This window comes from Calliopsis andreniformis, chromosome 3 (genome assembly GCF_051401765.1).
Source record: "Calliopsis andreniformis isolate RMS-2024a chromosome 3, iyCalAndr_principal, whole genome shotgun sequence".
Lineage (NCBI taxonomy): Eukaryota > Metazoa > Arthropoda > Insecta > Hymenoptera > Andrenidae > Calliopsis > Calliopsis andreniformis.
In genome coordinates, this window is record NC_135064.1 from 8,663,434 (window position 1) to 8,681,061 (window position 17,628).

Genomic DNA, 17,628 nt, shown 5'->3' on the forward strand with positions numbered 1-17,628 from the left:
ATTTTCAGTAAAGTCTCGCGTATACCAACATCCATATGCGGATATGTTACCATCTAAATGTTTTATCATCTGAACAACGTATTTATTAGAAACAAAAACCTTCCCTCATTGCAAATATATTTATAGACACTATACCTCTTACTCCTTGACTAAATAAGGTGAAATCAAAAGATTGTAGTATTAAACATAACATCATATGAAAATAATAACTAAACAGAAACCTGTAGTTCTATCCATACGAAAAATAGGATAATTAAAAAGGGTGGAAATGGAGTCACTGCAATGAAATCAGTAAAATGACAAGGCGAATAAATAAATAAAAATTCATGATATTGAAAATTATGTGAAACACATAGACTTTTCGATTGAGAAATTTAACTCTACGCACTTCTTTATGCATATCTGTTGAAAAATATATATAATTTAGCAGCCAAAGAGTAGTCTCCATAAATACATATTCATATAAATACACCGACAATTTTAATATAAAAAAATAATTGTTTTATTGCCCGACAGAAATTCCTTTTTAAACAAAGTTAAAATTTGTTTATTTGAACGCTCATGCCTTTCTGTTATTTCTATTAATTCTACTACACTCAGAATAATAATAAGATAAAAATATTACCTGTACTCAGAGCACAATACTGTAGTACACACTTTAATAGCAGCAGCATTCTTCATAAGAAAATCTTTTCAAATTGTATTAATAAAAAACCACAAAAATTGCAAGCGTCAGCGATATGAAATTCAATTAAGAGCACTCTACGGTACATTTGATAAATGGTACTGCACAACGTCAATAAAGAATGTTGATAAATGATGCTTAAAATTATACTTGACAAAGACTCCCATAGCTCTGTATCGCTGCGTATCGTTATAGTTGTTTTAAAATTAATTAAAACGAGTCCATGGAAACACAATATGATTTGATAAGTGGGAGTTCCTCGTGCATAATTAATTATGGAGATCAAAAGTACTTTTTCTCCAGACGCAAAGGAGTGATACAGTTTACGCAGCATGCTATTTATTACGACTGCAGGTGGAATATTAATCGTCCTATGTAAATTGATTTCAATCGAATCGAATTTACAGGTGGTTTATCCACGGTTTGAAGCAAATTGCTATTTAGTGGTGTAAACTGCACACATTCGCTTTACAAAGCGCCAATGAAATGCTGTTCTTAATGTAATGTGGAATACAGTTAATTATGAGATTGAGTATTAGTCTTTGTGCTTCTATTTAAAGGGCAAACATTTCAATAATAAACAAACTATTCCTTATTATTAGCTAACTAATTACTATTATTTAATCCATCTAATTATAAGTGATTTAATTGGAATACAAATATTGTATATCAATGAGGACATAATTATTTAAATATTTCTGTATTCCACATATTCTCCTCTTTAAACCTAAGTGTTAAAAATTTTCTTGCCTCTTTAAACCATAATTACGAAAACAGTTATTAACGTGTAAACGATAAACAATTTACATGCAATGTACAAGTTACATCACATGAAATTATATGTTAAATATTGTAATAACAACATAGAATTACAATTCTAAGGTAATTTAACTTTATAGTTAAATTTACACCATTATTGCTATAATTTTTAATTATTAATGCTACTAATACTATTGTTATTGTAACCTTCTTTTTTAAAGTACGAGCCATATTAACATTCTTAAAAGTTAGAAACACATGCACGATAGAATTTATTTTTTATTTGTCACTGGGGGTAATACCAAAATTCGAATAAACGTCCTGTATACTGGCAAAAATAATTAAATTCCAAACTTAAAGCTCTGAACAGACACGCGAGCTTTACACAAACAAGTTTTGCTATTACCTGTAGCTAACAATAGAGAACAGACAGCACACACAGATAGTATAGTAGGTTAGAATATAACGCCTGTTTCGTATTTAACAAAAGGATATCATATAAACGACTAAGCAAAGTTCTGCTAAAGCGCTGCTCGAATTTGCGCGCAAACGGAGAGCAAAGATAATTTTCAGCTTAAACGTTGCTCACCGGAAATAATCGCTTTTAACACTTGTGCAGGCAAAACCAGAAACACGAACACATTTGTTTACCTGAAGATATACATATATACATATGTATCATTGCAGTATAACTCGAAATATTTATGAAAAAGAACAGTCTATTCAGCAGAGTAAACAATAACAAAAGGAGATAAGAAGAAATTTGTTATTTCCATAGTTGCATTTAATAATACCGAATTTTTACATTTTTGTACTTTTCTAATACACATACTATTCTGATAAAAAATTAACTAATGATTTTAACCATTTGAATTGTATTAATTTTTAATAGAGTTAATTGCCAATCCGGTTTCTAAAAAAAAGTAACAATACTGTAAAATTGAAGCAATTGGAGGAAATTCCTAAAATGGTATCCAGAATATGCTGGAAAAGACTTTAATCCCAATCTCAAACTGTTCTAACTTCTAGAAGTGCAGCATCCTTGATGCTCGTAGCAAGGACTCATCGATAAAACGGAAGCGGACGTCGAACGACTATCTCCGCCAAAATATGGAGGAAGTTCGATGCAGTTCCTGCGTGGAAAGAGGGTGGACTGCTGGCAATCCACTCTCCCTCCGCTTAGCCTCGCCATTGGCAAAGTCAACGCTGCTTGGAGCAGAATGAGGGTCACAAATGCATAATCGATGCATCCTCCGCGGCGACCCTCCCTACGTTGACCTTGTCAACTTGATCCAAAAAACACGATAGCATGAATGAAAACTATGTATACACATCCTTGAAGCGACTGAGTGGTCAACGAGACTGCGTCTAATTTGCTATTTGAATTTATGAAATCAATATATCAATATATTAATATATTATTAATAGGATAAGAGAAAAATTGCTTGGAATCTTCAATGCGATATTTGAGATAGGTTGAACTGAGGATTAAAATAGTTTAAAATAATTATTATATAATAGATATAGTAAATCCTTGTTTAAAATCGTTACTATAGTTTTACATTATGTTAAAATCTGAATTGAATATGTAGAGTTTTCGAAAGATAACACAATTACGAGAAAAAATCAAGAACGCTTGATTTGCAACTTGATTTTGTAAAATTAATGTCATTAATTAAAGTGCAAAATATTTGCAACTTAGTAAAATATTTTGTAACAGTATGTAAAGCAATTTGAAACAGTTGGAAAGGTAGTTAGAAAGAGTTTGAAGTAAAACAGTTTGAAGTTGTTTGCCATGATTTCAAACTGTTTCTGTAATTACATGATTACATACTAACATTTACATACATTCATGAACATATGTGTAATATAATCGTGTAATATAAATAATAAATAAATTTAATTTTACCAAATTATATAAGTAGCTAAATAATATTTCATGTCAAGACATACACAAGAAAATGTGCTCAAAAAGAAAAATTCTCAAGTAGATCGAAGAATAAATTTCAGACTTTGAATAACTTTCATTAATAAACAAATTCTGAACTTTTCAATCAGTATTATTAATAAAGAATCTCTAAATAAGTTATTTGATAGAAATTTGGAACATTACATGTATAAAATTTCACGACATTTTGTAGTAGTACAATTATTAATACTTAACTAAACGATTCGTACTTTTTGCTATTATTTAGATTGGGACAAGTAATAATCGTACATTTCTAATTACGTACAACACTATGTCATAAAAGACAAAATGTCCTTTGCTGCCACAATTATTACTAAATATATAAATGATCATATACACAAAGCAATTATGTAATTTCTTATTACTTACCAATGAAGTATTTATGCCAAAGGTAATTCCCAGATGCTATGAATATATCGATCTTTCACTCGTTCTAAACAGCGTCACTGTAATTTTCAAGAAAACAAAAGTGAAAATAATTGGAAATATTACAGGTTACACAAACTTTAATTAAGGTAAGGTTTCCTTCCAATATTTAAATATTTTATTGGGTGTACTAAGACTTTTGTTGAGAACGACTTGATTAACTAAAAGAATTAATCAGGAAAGAATTTACATATCATTCTAAATCAGAGAACGATAATATAGCTGGCATTTTATGTCAGTATTAAATTGCAAAATAATAAAGGCATAAACTTCCTAACTTCCTAAACGGTGATCCTTTAGTAATGAATTGAACATATACCTGGCGTCGCGGCACTACAGTACCACTAAATCAGTTTTGACTAATAAGCTAACCATCTTCATTTTAATACATTTTAATCTCGTTTATAGCAGGAAATAGAAAACTTACCTCTTTGAGAAATTTGATCTACTTCTTCTTTGGAGCATTACTAAATTTAATTACGAGTTTTTAAGTAATGCATTTTATTATAGTTCTTATCCCTGTTCAGAAACGAAACATAAACTATAAGACGTATTCGATATGAAATATGACGGCAGCGCTGTTGGTGCTAATATTTAGAACTAAAGTCCACAATAAGAAGTGAAACTAAAGCATTAATTTTAATCTCTGGTAATTTATATTTAGCTTATTTTTTTGGTTGGAATTGTTTTCACGATATTTTTATTACTATCTAGTACAAAAGATAATAAATTTTGCATCTGTAAATATCGGTAATCGGATATAAGGATCCCCAAATTCTTCAGACGAACACAGTCGAAGACGAATATCACTACAGACGTCTAACGAGTATACAAGATAAACTCGTGCACAGTTGAGTATACAGGACTTCCGTGATTCTTGTTCTGCAATACCAACTTCTCGATTTTCGAGCACCCTCTAGGATTTTCGAGTAATAGAAGTAAGAAATGCATTGTTTTCATCACTGGCGCTGGTAATACCAGCAAACGAAAAAATAGTCATAAATTCCTACCATACCAACCAATATACAAGGTGTCTTACTAAACTATCCTCCTTATTCATCTCTATCATTTCAAGTAATGAGCGAAAATGCTATATATAAAAGATATATTGTTGCAAAAGACAAGTAGCAAAATGACAATATTTATTCTAAATGAGATGCCTAATCTTTTATACAATGAATAATAAATTCTAGCGATGAATACAAATCGCTAAGTAAAGGTGGTAAAGAAAAATGATTAGGTATAGACTTTAACTGTAGATAGTACACGTCCCACGGGGGCCCACAGAGAGGGAGATGGAATCAAAGTCCTATCCATCAACCTTCATAAAAATCTTAAAATCTAAAATTTAAACCAGTAAGCCAAAGACGTCTGACCAACAGTCAAGATATTCACTGCCCAGAGTAGTTTAAGATAGCCTAGAATAGACCAAGATAATCCATAGAGTTCCTCCAGAGGATTACCAGCACGATTTACGTCAACTGGAAACTCAGGAGCGAGGGGCCAAAAAATGGGAACTAATTATTGAATTGCCAAATTAATCAAACGAAGAATATTTGCGGAAAAGTTAATATTTCTCATGAAATAATCACTGCTACTATCGTATTGTTGGACATCTTTCATATGTAACATCAATTTATCTGCAGAATATGAAGGATCAGAACTGTCTGATTACAAACATAATAAAAGATAACTTTTTGAATAAAGATCATGTGAATCCATCTCTGAAAATAATTTGTTAAGAAATTCAAGCTAATTAGAATGTTTTTAGTAATTACAGAAATAGAAATTTTTGGTTTTAAGTGAACTTCGTCAACCATTTGGCTTCCTGCAGATGCTTTATCAATTTATTGTTAACTTATCAGGACACCCTGTATTTAATTTCGTGTTGGTGTTATAATTTGAATTCTTACCACTCATGGCGCTGCATTCTTATTTCTCGCACAGCCGCTAACGTTGAGCTTGACACAAAAATGATAATAAAGCATGGGGCTTTAGAGCCATAAAAATGTGAGACAGGAAAAAGCGGTGCTTGTACGCTATCCTGTATACTCGTCTGTATATTGACGAAAAAAGTTAAATTTTGTGACTGAATCGATAACGTCGAGAGTGACACGAAACTGGTAACGAGATGCTAAGACCATCTTTGCCTGGGACAGAAAAATACATTGGAGGTTATTCATATATTTTGTCAATAATACAGGATACAGGATAGATATGACAATGGCCGTTTGTTTCTTACGTTCTGAAATACCGACTTCTCGAAAAATCCCTAGTTTTCGAGCGCCCCCTATAGTTTTCAAGCGTTGGATGTAGGGAACACTATGTTTTTATCACTGACGGTGGTAATACCAGTAAACCAGACAATATTCCTACCATACCATCCAATATACAAAATGATCCACTAAACTATCCTCCTTCAATAAGCGGAAATACTATTTAAAAAAGATGTATTGTTGCAAAAATCTTATACGAGAGCGGCCATATTTACTCTATGTAATTCAACAGGGGTGGAAATGGTGGACACAAACAACTCAATAATTCGAGACATCATCGAAAAAACCACAATACTCAAGTGTGCAGGAATAGACATCTTAGTTTCTTGGATCCCCTCTCATTCTGGTATTCATGGCAATGAAAAGGCTGACACTGCTGCAAAACAGGCTGTATCCAAATTTCCTACAATCAACTCCGCATCAGTATTCTATAAAGACGTTCAGAGGAGTCTTCAAAAAGCAACACGAGAATATTGGAATGATAAATCGAAAAACTAAAGATCCACTCAACTGCATCAAATTCACAAGACGATACATAACATCAGCCCTCCAATTTCTATGAATGGGACGGACCAAGTCGTAGTGACAAGACTGAGAATTGGACATACGCATTGGCCTCATTGCTATCACATCACTAAAACAACACCCCTCCCTCCCCCCACCCCCTTCTGTGACTCATATAACGTATTTAAGTCTATTCGACACATTTTAAATAGCTGCATTAAGTACAGAGACAAAAGGAAAGAATATCATCTATTACCATTGCCAGAAGTGCTTCGTACAAAGATTTCGTGCAAAAATGTGTTAGATTTTCTGAAAGACACTCAACTTTATCACTTAATTTAAGTACATAGCCCATACATTTTTCACTAAAGTGGTCACTAATGATCCTGATGGATAGATGTGACCTTAAACATTAAATACAAAAGAAAAAAAGAATTCTACATAAAAGTTCTAAGGTAGATACACTTATTCTAAAATTCAACTCCTCCAACATACTCAGTAGTATGTATGCTATATTAATCAAGATCTGCTTCGTTCAACGCGGTTCGTTTCAGATCAGTTCCAACTCAGTTCGATGGCGTTCGACTGGACTTCTCGTGGAACACGAATAGCACATGTCTCTGCTAGGTCTTTAACCTACGTCCATCATGAGCGTGCTTGTATTCGAAACAGGCGTTAACATTTACATTCACAAGCGACCCTACTTTACAGTCGTTCTTCAAAAAATGTGTGAGCCGCGATCTAGTGATTTCGGGCATTGTCTAATGTCCGCGGGCACTTCTCGTGTGCATCACTACTCTAAACAGTCTAACATTAGAATACCACTAGTGGGATTATAAATTTTATCATTTTTATTCCTGTTTTTTGCTAGATAACGATACGCTTTTCAATGCCATCAACTTTTTTTTTAATGTAAATTTTGATAAAGTAACTGGCAACTTATTGAAAGATGCTAATGCGATACAATCAACTAGAATACTGTATTGAAATAAGAATGCTATAGATGCATTTAATCTATATACATTTATACGATTTTTTAATACAACCATGTATAAATTATTCGTGAATGAATGGGAAAAGGGTAGACGGTGGAAGAAAATTATCCTTTGTACGTGTGCGAAACAGCGGGGGCGAATGAGTTGCATCTCGCTTGGAATTTTCATGATGAATCTACGGTTATTATCGTACAGAATTATTGTACGTTCTTCCATTTCATCATCCTTTTCAGTTCATCTAGCACGTAAATGAGCTACTTGCTTCTATTGTCGAAGAAAGAAAAGTCTTACCAAAACCGAATGGTACATAGCAACGCAAGAAATCCATAAAACAGATTTATTGGAATTGTTTCGATTTGTAGATAATGACGAAACTTTAAACCACATAAACAGGTACCATTACAATACTTTTTTTACTAATATTCTTTGTTTGTTAAAATATTTACATTTCGCGGATATTATGTATAAATATAGTACTACTTTGTACTGTCGTGATCTTTCAATAATTGTGCATCCTTCTCTGAAAGTTAAAAATACACATAGAAGATTTGTGATTGTAGGTATATACGAGAAGGTTGTCGAATTTGAACCGTCGCCTAGGTTGGACCACCACTGTAATGTTTAAACAACTTGCGTCGTACGACAGGCAATGTGTTGCTTACATATTTCCAATAATTACTATTATACAGCACCACTTGATGTTTAAGTAAACAAATGCAGTCTGTTATCATAACTGAGAATCTAATATTTTAGCATTCGTCTGTGAACTCTCTAACTTTTCTAAAGTAAGTAATATGACTTTCAACTATATGTATAGAAAGTACATACTCCTATTAAGTTACAAGTTACCTTTTAATTTTTAGTAAAATATTTTCAAGTATTTGATCAAGTTACCTTGATTGGACTAAAAGTAGTTTCTTACATTGGACCAATTCAACATAGGTAATACTAGTATGTTAGACAAACAATATTGTTTTAGAAGGCAATAAAGAATTCTGGGTGGTTCTATACCTTATGTGAAGAAATCAAGGAAGAAAATATGATAAAATGCATAAAATGTTATACTTGGGTTCATACACTGTATATAGAAGTAGATACGAAATTTAAAAAATATTATTGCTTAGATTAATGATTTTTACTGTAAAATTTTGCAAATTAGATATGCTAACATGTATGTAATATATTTTGTAAACTTGTTGCTAAGCAAACTTAATCATTTTTACACGTTAATCTAGTGGTTCAATTTATGCCAAAAGTCCACGCTAGGAAACCGGTTGCTTTGAGTGAACTGATGTCGCAATCGTAAAAAACTACTTGTTTAACTTTTTATATTAAATTTTAGAAAATGTCCATCACATTATCTTCAAAACAAAAGTAGTAACATTATTTTCCCTTATCACTTAAATATTAGAAACATTTCATTACCAGTCTACAGTAGAAAATAGTTTAATAGTCCCGATTCAGTAACTTTCCCCTACAACAAGGTGTACAAACACATGCATAGCAGAATAGATATTCAAGGCATGAAGCCTCAACAGCCACGACAAACAAAAGCTAGAATAGTAACATTCAACACGAAGCCGTAATAATTTAACTGAACCCCCAAGATTATTTGCTCGTAGAAACGTGGGCTGGTAAGAACTTTCTAAATTAAATTACTAACTCGAATTAATGTCATTTAACTTGTTTTGCGCTAGCATGATATCCGCGCTTCAGTATCAATTCGGAGGATATCATCAACATCATAGAATTAAAACGTACGCTTCATATACTTCTACAAGAGGAAAGACTATAAAGTGGTTTTGTCGACAACCAAGGGTACAGATCAGACAGGTTCCTGTTAGGTAGTAGCAGGTTACCAGAAAATCGTTACACCGATCGCTTCGTTTCCGTTTCGATGATTACAGGATCTTTAGACGGTAATTCTACTGTGGAGGAAACGAGATAAATAAGGGTGCTCGGTTGGTGCAGCCTGCGGCTTTCCTTCGCCACGAAGCCTGATCAGCCACTGCGACTATATCAATAGGACGTGGAATAGTCTCGCGTTGGCGTTGCTTAGAGCTTTTCTCGTATGGGACTGAACAACGGAAACGTCGTTTTGTATCGCGTCACTTCACGCGTTTATGAGTCTCTCGTTACAATCTTCTTACCCCTTAACTACTGTATTCGATTATTGAATACTAATAACGCTGCAGTCTGTCAGACACTGATTCAAATTATTGGGTACAATATCATCCTAATTTCTGTTATTTCGAAATAATATTATGTTAATTCACATTCTATCCTTTTGAATTTATTGAATTAATCAAATTTGTATTTTATAAACATTATGAATATATTAAAAGACTTTCTTTTTGTGTTCATTTGGTTTTCTTTTTATAGAAAAGGATAGGGTAGTTTGTGCGGTTATCTATGGGGACATATTTCAACGCTGGAGCAATAATTTTGCTAATTTTACTAAATACACTTATTATAGTATTGAAAATAATTACATGTCTTTATTCTCACACAGTAATTAAATGAAATTGGCATAAAAATTACATTTAAAATGATATATGTATAGGTATTGTACATTTGTATATAGATTAGGATTAAAGATTTTCATTAATTACATGAGGTAACTTGTAATACATAGGACAGGTTTTAGTTAAAGTATATTTCATAATGCCGTGGTTAAGTAATTTTGTAAATACACGTTTTCTTTTCGTTCTTCTCGACAATTTTTTATTTTCGACTTGTGAAGCTGAATCATATTTGAAAACAAATTTGTATAATAGATTTTGCCAATTAAGATTACAAACTTTAATTATATGTCATCTGCATGAAATAAAATAATTGGTACACAGCGCAGAAGTATAGAATTGGTAGCACAAGCGCAGAAGTATAGATTCTGCATGAAAAGATAAGCAAAAAATAGGGAATAAAATTTTTTAAAATATCTTCGAGAAAATTGAGTTTGAGTTACGACCAGGTATAAACGTACGGAATTACAGTTTTGGGTGCTCGAAGAGTACACAAGGTAAGAGGAACGCTCACGGTCTGACCATTGACTTTTTCTACTGTAAACCAGAAACATTGCCCTCTTTCCATTTACCTTTCAAATGCCTAAGACTATACCACGGTACTCTTATTCTCATTTGAAGTGCAGAGCCAATTTTTTTAAAACGAAGCACAATATTAAAAAATTTTGCTACATTTTTTCGACTTATTTTTTCATATAGAATCACTACTTTGAGGTTTGTACTACTAATTCTATAGCATCCTGTATAAATTCTACCTGGACTTATATATGTTATTTTAGAACCAATTAGAACATAATATTCGAGTACTACTGTATTTCTAAAATAAATATGACATTAATTAATATGTACAAATAAAATACAAGAAAAGTATTTTACAACACTTAGAAAATAAACTGTAGTAGAAGCATATAGCATTCATAATACAAAACGTATTATCTTGTTAGGCTTCATAACAGTATTTATGGACTGGGCTCAGAAATCATTATTAACGATTCACTGCAAATATTTTCAGTTCGACACTGCTGAACGTCGCGACTGCTAATGCCACAAAATTTCACACGCGATCTCTTTGTGTAATACGTTCTCTCTTTCCCTCTTTTCCTTCCTTCACCTTCCTTTTTCCTCTCTTTCTTTCTCCCCTTTCTTATGTCGCCGTAGAGCGCTTCGGTTTGCCGTGTCCTCGTGCAACTTGATCGTATCAAGAATCGTTTCATTTTTAGCTTGTAAATGTTTCGTATAGCGAACATAGGATTCATTGCATGTTTCTAGTCGGTATGCCACGCACTTTTATTACAGAGATATCATGCACGCGTAACTTTCGCATACCCGTTGTTTCATAAGAAAAAAGTGAGACGATTTCTTGGCTGACTTGAACTCCTGGAAATATGAAGAAAAAAGTAAAGGCAAGTCGAGACATGGAAAATGCTCTTTGACAATGAGCGTGCTCGAGGAAGGGAAGCTGCTCTGTGGAAATTTTATTTTATCTCGCGATTAGCATGCCTTCTATTCCCTAATAATGAACGAACGAACGAGGGACCCATTTCTTTTGCAACGCAAAACAAGCGAGTAAAAACTGCAGAGTCGAGGAGGAATCGTGGATAGCGCGACCAGTAGCCACCAGGGTGTATTTTTCTTCTTAGAGGATGGTCATGGTGCGCGGCCATGCTAGATCGACCGTGTAACTAATGCCACTTTTTTTCCCCTTATAAACTGCATAGTAAGTGCCCTCGAACTTCGCAAGGATACTGTTACTTTTTTATTTTTTCGTCCAATTTGTTTCACGTTCCTTGGTTCCTTAATTGTAACTGACAATTTCTTTCGCAAGTAATATCACTTTGGCGACGCCAGATCTATAGTTATAAGGCAAAATATATGTCATGTACCCGCATTTTTGCTTTCGCGAAATTAACATTTGAAGGTTTGGACTTGTCCTTTATCATTTTCATTAAAAAAAAAATATTCCTTTAACTCAATCTCTCTTTGTACACAGCACATAGTATACCTCGCAGATTTTAATTAAGCCAAAAGCCAAATTTTTCAAAATGCGATTTATATAGTTTTGTTTTACTACTACAGAAATATGTATCACGACATGTTGTATGTACTATTGTTTCTAAAATCTATTTTACTGGTAAAATAGTTTATATAACTATTAACCCTTCGTGATCATATGTCCAGTGTGACTGGATACTATGACCACGAAAATAATCGCGGGTCGAAACGACTTAATAATACTGATAATAATGAGTGTATTCTGCTCTATTACAATGGTGAATCGATGAGATTCAACGCTGTCATTGCCATAGTATTGACAAAACGTTGCACTACAATATCCTCTATTAATATTTACAATTACTTTTCTTCCTTTGTGATAACTTTGGGGTCTCGTTAAAGAATTTTCATTCCTTTGAGAGTGATTGTAAGTGTAATACAAGAAATAGTACTCTTTAAGAATTACTTTACTTTATTTATTATTATGAAATGAGTCAAATTCTAGGAATCTTTGGATAACGTTTATAACTTATCATTTGTTACATATTTCTGATACCTAATTATTTTGATCAGATGGCTGCAATAGAACATATTCGATTAAAAAAAGTTAATGGAATACCTACGTTCTTTTTTTTAGTGCCAACGGAAGCATCTGCTTTTATGATTTCACTTATCTATGAACAGTATTTCTATTTCACACAAGAGGATTATCTCTTTTCGATAGCATAACTAATGTAATCGAACATATTGCGTTAGACCCTTGCCTTATGATTTAACTTCTGTGCACTAGAATTAGCTTAAAGGGGAGAATAAGTATAAAATAGTTGTTAGGAAAAGTAATACTAACTTAGACAAGTTTAAGTAAGCAAAAATAAAATTGTAATAATAATAATCTTTAATAAAGTCAAAAAATAATATATGTTTTGTGACTGGTTTGATTATAATCAAATTTAGAATCAATAGCGAACTTTTCGTAAACCTAGATACATTTTTGCGGAGAATTAGAAATTTTGTGTTACCTATGTATAGCAACTCATGATTTTTTTTCACGAAGAATTATTAAATTTACGAATTCAAATTTTAAAGACATTTTGTATTTACATGAAATTCGAAAACATTGAGGAAAGTTAATGATGTACAGCTATGAAGAAAGCAAAGAAATATATAACAATGTATTTTATAGTTGACTAATAATCTGAATATATGTATGTAACTGAGTCTGTAAGCTACTATAGACTTTTATAAACAAAGTTTTCTCATAGTTATAGTTCTCAATCAAGTTTTTTCAATTAATTTCGGAATGTTTAACTTATTTTTCTCAAACTAAATCATTACGATACATGAAACCCTTCCATATTGTCCCACGACTATTATGGTATAAAGATGCACGATTAATGCATAAATGTAAAGGCCAACACAAAGTGCCTTAACACTTTCGTTTCTTGTCAGAAGGAGATGGAGTTCAGTCATTACAACACGAACCACTCAATCGACTCTACGAATCCCGAATTTGCGCGGTCGTTTAATATTCAGCGATGCAGAACTTTGGGAGTATCTCCGCTGTACGCGACACAACGATATGAATATTCATTCACAACTTGATATTAATTGTGTTAATCTTGTGCATCAATTACAAGCAATGTGTAATAACATTTCGTGGCATCGTTGTTCCACGTACATTAACAATTTTATCTAATGATCTTTAATTCCCCCTTGGTATTATTATAGTCTATTCGTAGAATCAATATTTGAAAAGAACTCAAATTGTATCTCTTGGAAAACAATAAGATGTAACAGACAATACGTTTCGAGACGATTGATTGATTATCGACTTATCGAGTAATTATCTATTGAATAGTCAACCAAATTGGTTTGGCCACTCATGACCCTTTGCAATCTATATTGCATAAGATATAGGTATACATTGTTCTTAACCGGAAGTTTCCCTCGTAAGAAACCACTCTGTTAGCTTTCACATACTAGTCAAGCTGTTTGCTTAATTGAAATCGAATTTTTATACTGAATAGATTATGCAATGAATTTTATGAAAAATATCAAATTTTATATTCAAAAGTATATAGATACATAAGACTCAGTGATTTCACCAGCATGAGCACATGAATATAAAAAATGAATTAATATTGTCCACTGTCCTATGATGTATAGATTTTATAAAATTCCAATAATTATAGAAATAAGAACAATTTCAAAAACAAGTAAAAAAGTAAGTTTTTCACTTAATATCTTTTTCTTCAATTTCAAAAACTAAATTTCATAAAAATTGGTTGAAGGATATCTAAAATATTACCGTACACAAATTTTTATAAGTTAAAGTTTACTACCATCTTTAATTTTTAATAATACAATTCTCAGTAAATTTTAGCTTAAGTATATCCCATAATGCTTCAATTAAGTCCTTCTGTAAGCAGAAATTTTGTTCACTGTCTACCAGAATTTTGTTCTTTTACTATGTGTAGTCATTAAAAATATGATTTAAATTTAAAGCTACATCTGTACTATGTAACACAAATTATAAAATAATGTTAGAAAACTTGTACAAAAAACAAAACGAAACATGTTATGTAACATCATATGATACAGAGTATAACAAGAAGAACCTTCAATATTTTAAAGAGTGGTAGGAGATCCAAATTGAAGCATAAAATGTTCTATGAAATAGTATTCAAGCTGCCTTCATTTTGACAAAGTTATTATACCTATATGATAAACTAACAAACAGGGAAAGCTGTAATTTTACATATGTATTGAAAGGCAGAAATAGAGCAAAGAAAATCCTAATACATTTTATTGTTTCCTCTACAGGTTAACTTTCATAAAGCTTTAAAAATCCGCAAGCCATTTTCTACAAACATCTCGGATTTTTGAAGCTTTATGAAAGTAAAATTGCAAATGATACAACAAAATGTATTAGAACTTTCTTGCTCTATATCTGTCCTTCAATGCATTTGTAAAATTACAAGATTCTCTGATTGATAGTTTAACATATAGGTATAGGGTACTTCTCTCGCTTGGGAGCTCAAACACAACCCACAAGAGTCTACACTGCTCATACATGTTTCTTAACAAAAAATTGGCAGATTGTATGTACAGACAAGGTGTTCTTGCTGCGACGTTTTCGTGGCGGTACTACCTTTGAGACCCCAGGCGGGAGAATCACCCTGTACATATGTATAATACAGTCGAACGCCACGCGTCGCTCTATTCCAGCTTGCTGCCGTTTTCAACTTTAGTCTACGCGACCTTATCATCGGTACGGATAATAGAAGGCGCAAACCAGAATCCACAAAATGAACTACTGCTACTACGCTACCTTATGATTATAACGATTATACATATCGAACATGTACAACAAAAGTAACATAACTCAAAAAGTATGTTTTCGAGGAGAAACAAAAAACTGTTTATGAGTTTAGGAGAAAATTATTTATTGAATATGTAATATTGACATAAAAAATAGTTTTACTTAACACTAGAAAGACGGGAGCTTAGTATATACCTATATTGCCTGAAAGCAGTCAAAATGACTGCATTGTGAAAAAATAACTAATGCGCAAAGAAATTTGTTTAACAGTAATTTTTAATATATTTTATATCACTTACAGTCATATAACAAGTTATTAATAAGTATTAACAATAAAAAAAATGTATTTCACACTCAGAGATCCTCCTTCCCATCTGAATGACGTTACAGCGCGTTCAAAGGGAACAAAGCGCGTGGCCAGGCCTGGCATAAAGATTCGAATAACAAGTACGAATAACAATAACAATAACAATAACAATAACTTTAGTTATTGAACAACTGCAACTTATCAAGAATATGTCGAAATCGACAATTTATCATGAACTTGTATGTTATCGAACTGGTCTTTTCCAAGCAGTCAAAATGACTGCTTTTCGGCAATATAGGTATAACACATATATATTCCGGAAGTGAAGGACGGGGGGGAGGGGGGGAGGGGGGGGGGGGGGGGGGCAACAACAATGATTAATTAACCCATTTATATGTTGTAGAAAAAGTCACAAAATTATAAGAAGCTGTGTCATTATTTAAATCATTATTTTCTTAATTGAAATTCAAAAGCAGTCAAAATGACTTGCTTAGGCAATCTAGTGTTAATGAAAGTTATCTTACTTGAATAATTAATCTAGAAAAATACTTTTATTACATAACAATGCTTTGTTGCACAGTATAGTCGCAGTTTCAGATACCTATAGGCTTTTGCTACGCAGCATTTCTATTCAAATATATTTGCTATTATTGCCAGTTAGGGATATCTTTTGTATGCAACTTTGGAAGACGAAAACTTCTATGTGTGTGCATAGAAAATTCGTTCTTTGAAATGCATAGAGTGACGCAACTCCTTAAAAATATCACAGTTGATAAAACAATGAATAGCATTATTGACACTGTCAATTTCAGCGAATAAAGACTATAATAAGGGGTTTCGTCGACGACGGCGACAAAGACGAAAACGAGAGAGAGAGAAAGAGAGAGAGAGTCCGCGATCGCCTTAAACGTTTTGTGTCCGAAGACTCTCCACGCCTCGTCGTCTAAGGTATTCATGACGGAAGGGGTACGGTCAGATTTTTCCCACCGATGGTGGTGCAAGCTCCGTCCTCTCATTGGCCCCACTGATCTGTGACGTCACTACGCCGGCCTATGTATAAGGTGAAGCACGCGGAGCGTCAGTACATCGTTGTCCGTCACATCGAGCAGGACTTTCCCTGAATCGCTGTCTGCTCCGTGAACCACCAGACGAATTTCTACTTGAACTTGATCAGCCACATAAGCGTCTTCCTCATCTGACTAACGCTTTTATATCCGCTTGGAAAAAGGTAGGATATGCACACATCTGCCTTCTTTCTTTTTCTTTTTTTTTTTTTTTCATTTTTTCACAGTGTGAAATTTTGATGAAATATACTATTCGATATGGTAATGTGAAATAATGCAAAACTTTGATAATAAATATCATTTTGATATGTACTTTCTCTTTAAAATGTAAGTTGATTGAATACTGGACAGAAGTAAGTTGAGAATTTGAATGATGACAGAAGTATGGTATTAATGTGAACGCTAATAATCAGTGTAGTTGATGCGACCTTAAATAAATAATAAATTATAAGAAAAGGTAAAATAAGTACCATCTTACGGTGATGCTGGCTTAACTGACACAGTGGTATAATAACATGAAAATAAATTATGTTTAAGAATTATATTCAAATTATTTCATTGGCACCTCACTCATTCGATCATTCCTAAAACTGTTTCTCCATGGGTAACTATCGCGATACGGTGCCAAATGCGCGACAGCTAAGCGGGAATCGGGAAATCACAGAAACAAATCAGTAATATTACTCATATTAAACAAATTATAGAACCTACTTTGCTCATGTTAAATGATATCGGTGTTACAATCATGGTTATCCAAGTTGTACAATCTGAAAAATATCAATACTTTTGATTTAACTGCCACATGCG

At 32.7% G+C, this 17,628-nt stretch overlaps 1 protein-coding gene across 1 annotated transcript in view; it reads left to right on the plus strand.

Annotated features, from left to right (window-relative positions):
• Positions 1-16,822: 16,822 nt before the first annotated feature.
• The window catches only part of Tk (tachykinin), a 39,904-nt gene continuing 39,098 nt past the window's right edge, over positions 16,823-17,628 (plus strand). Inside the window, exon 1 of the mRNA XM_076375079.1 lies at positions 16,823-16,985. The gene's annotated coding sequence lies outside the window, so the exon portion shown is untranslated. The remainder of the gene's footprint in view (positions 16,986-17,628) is intronic.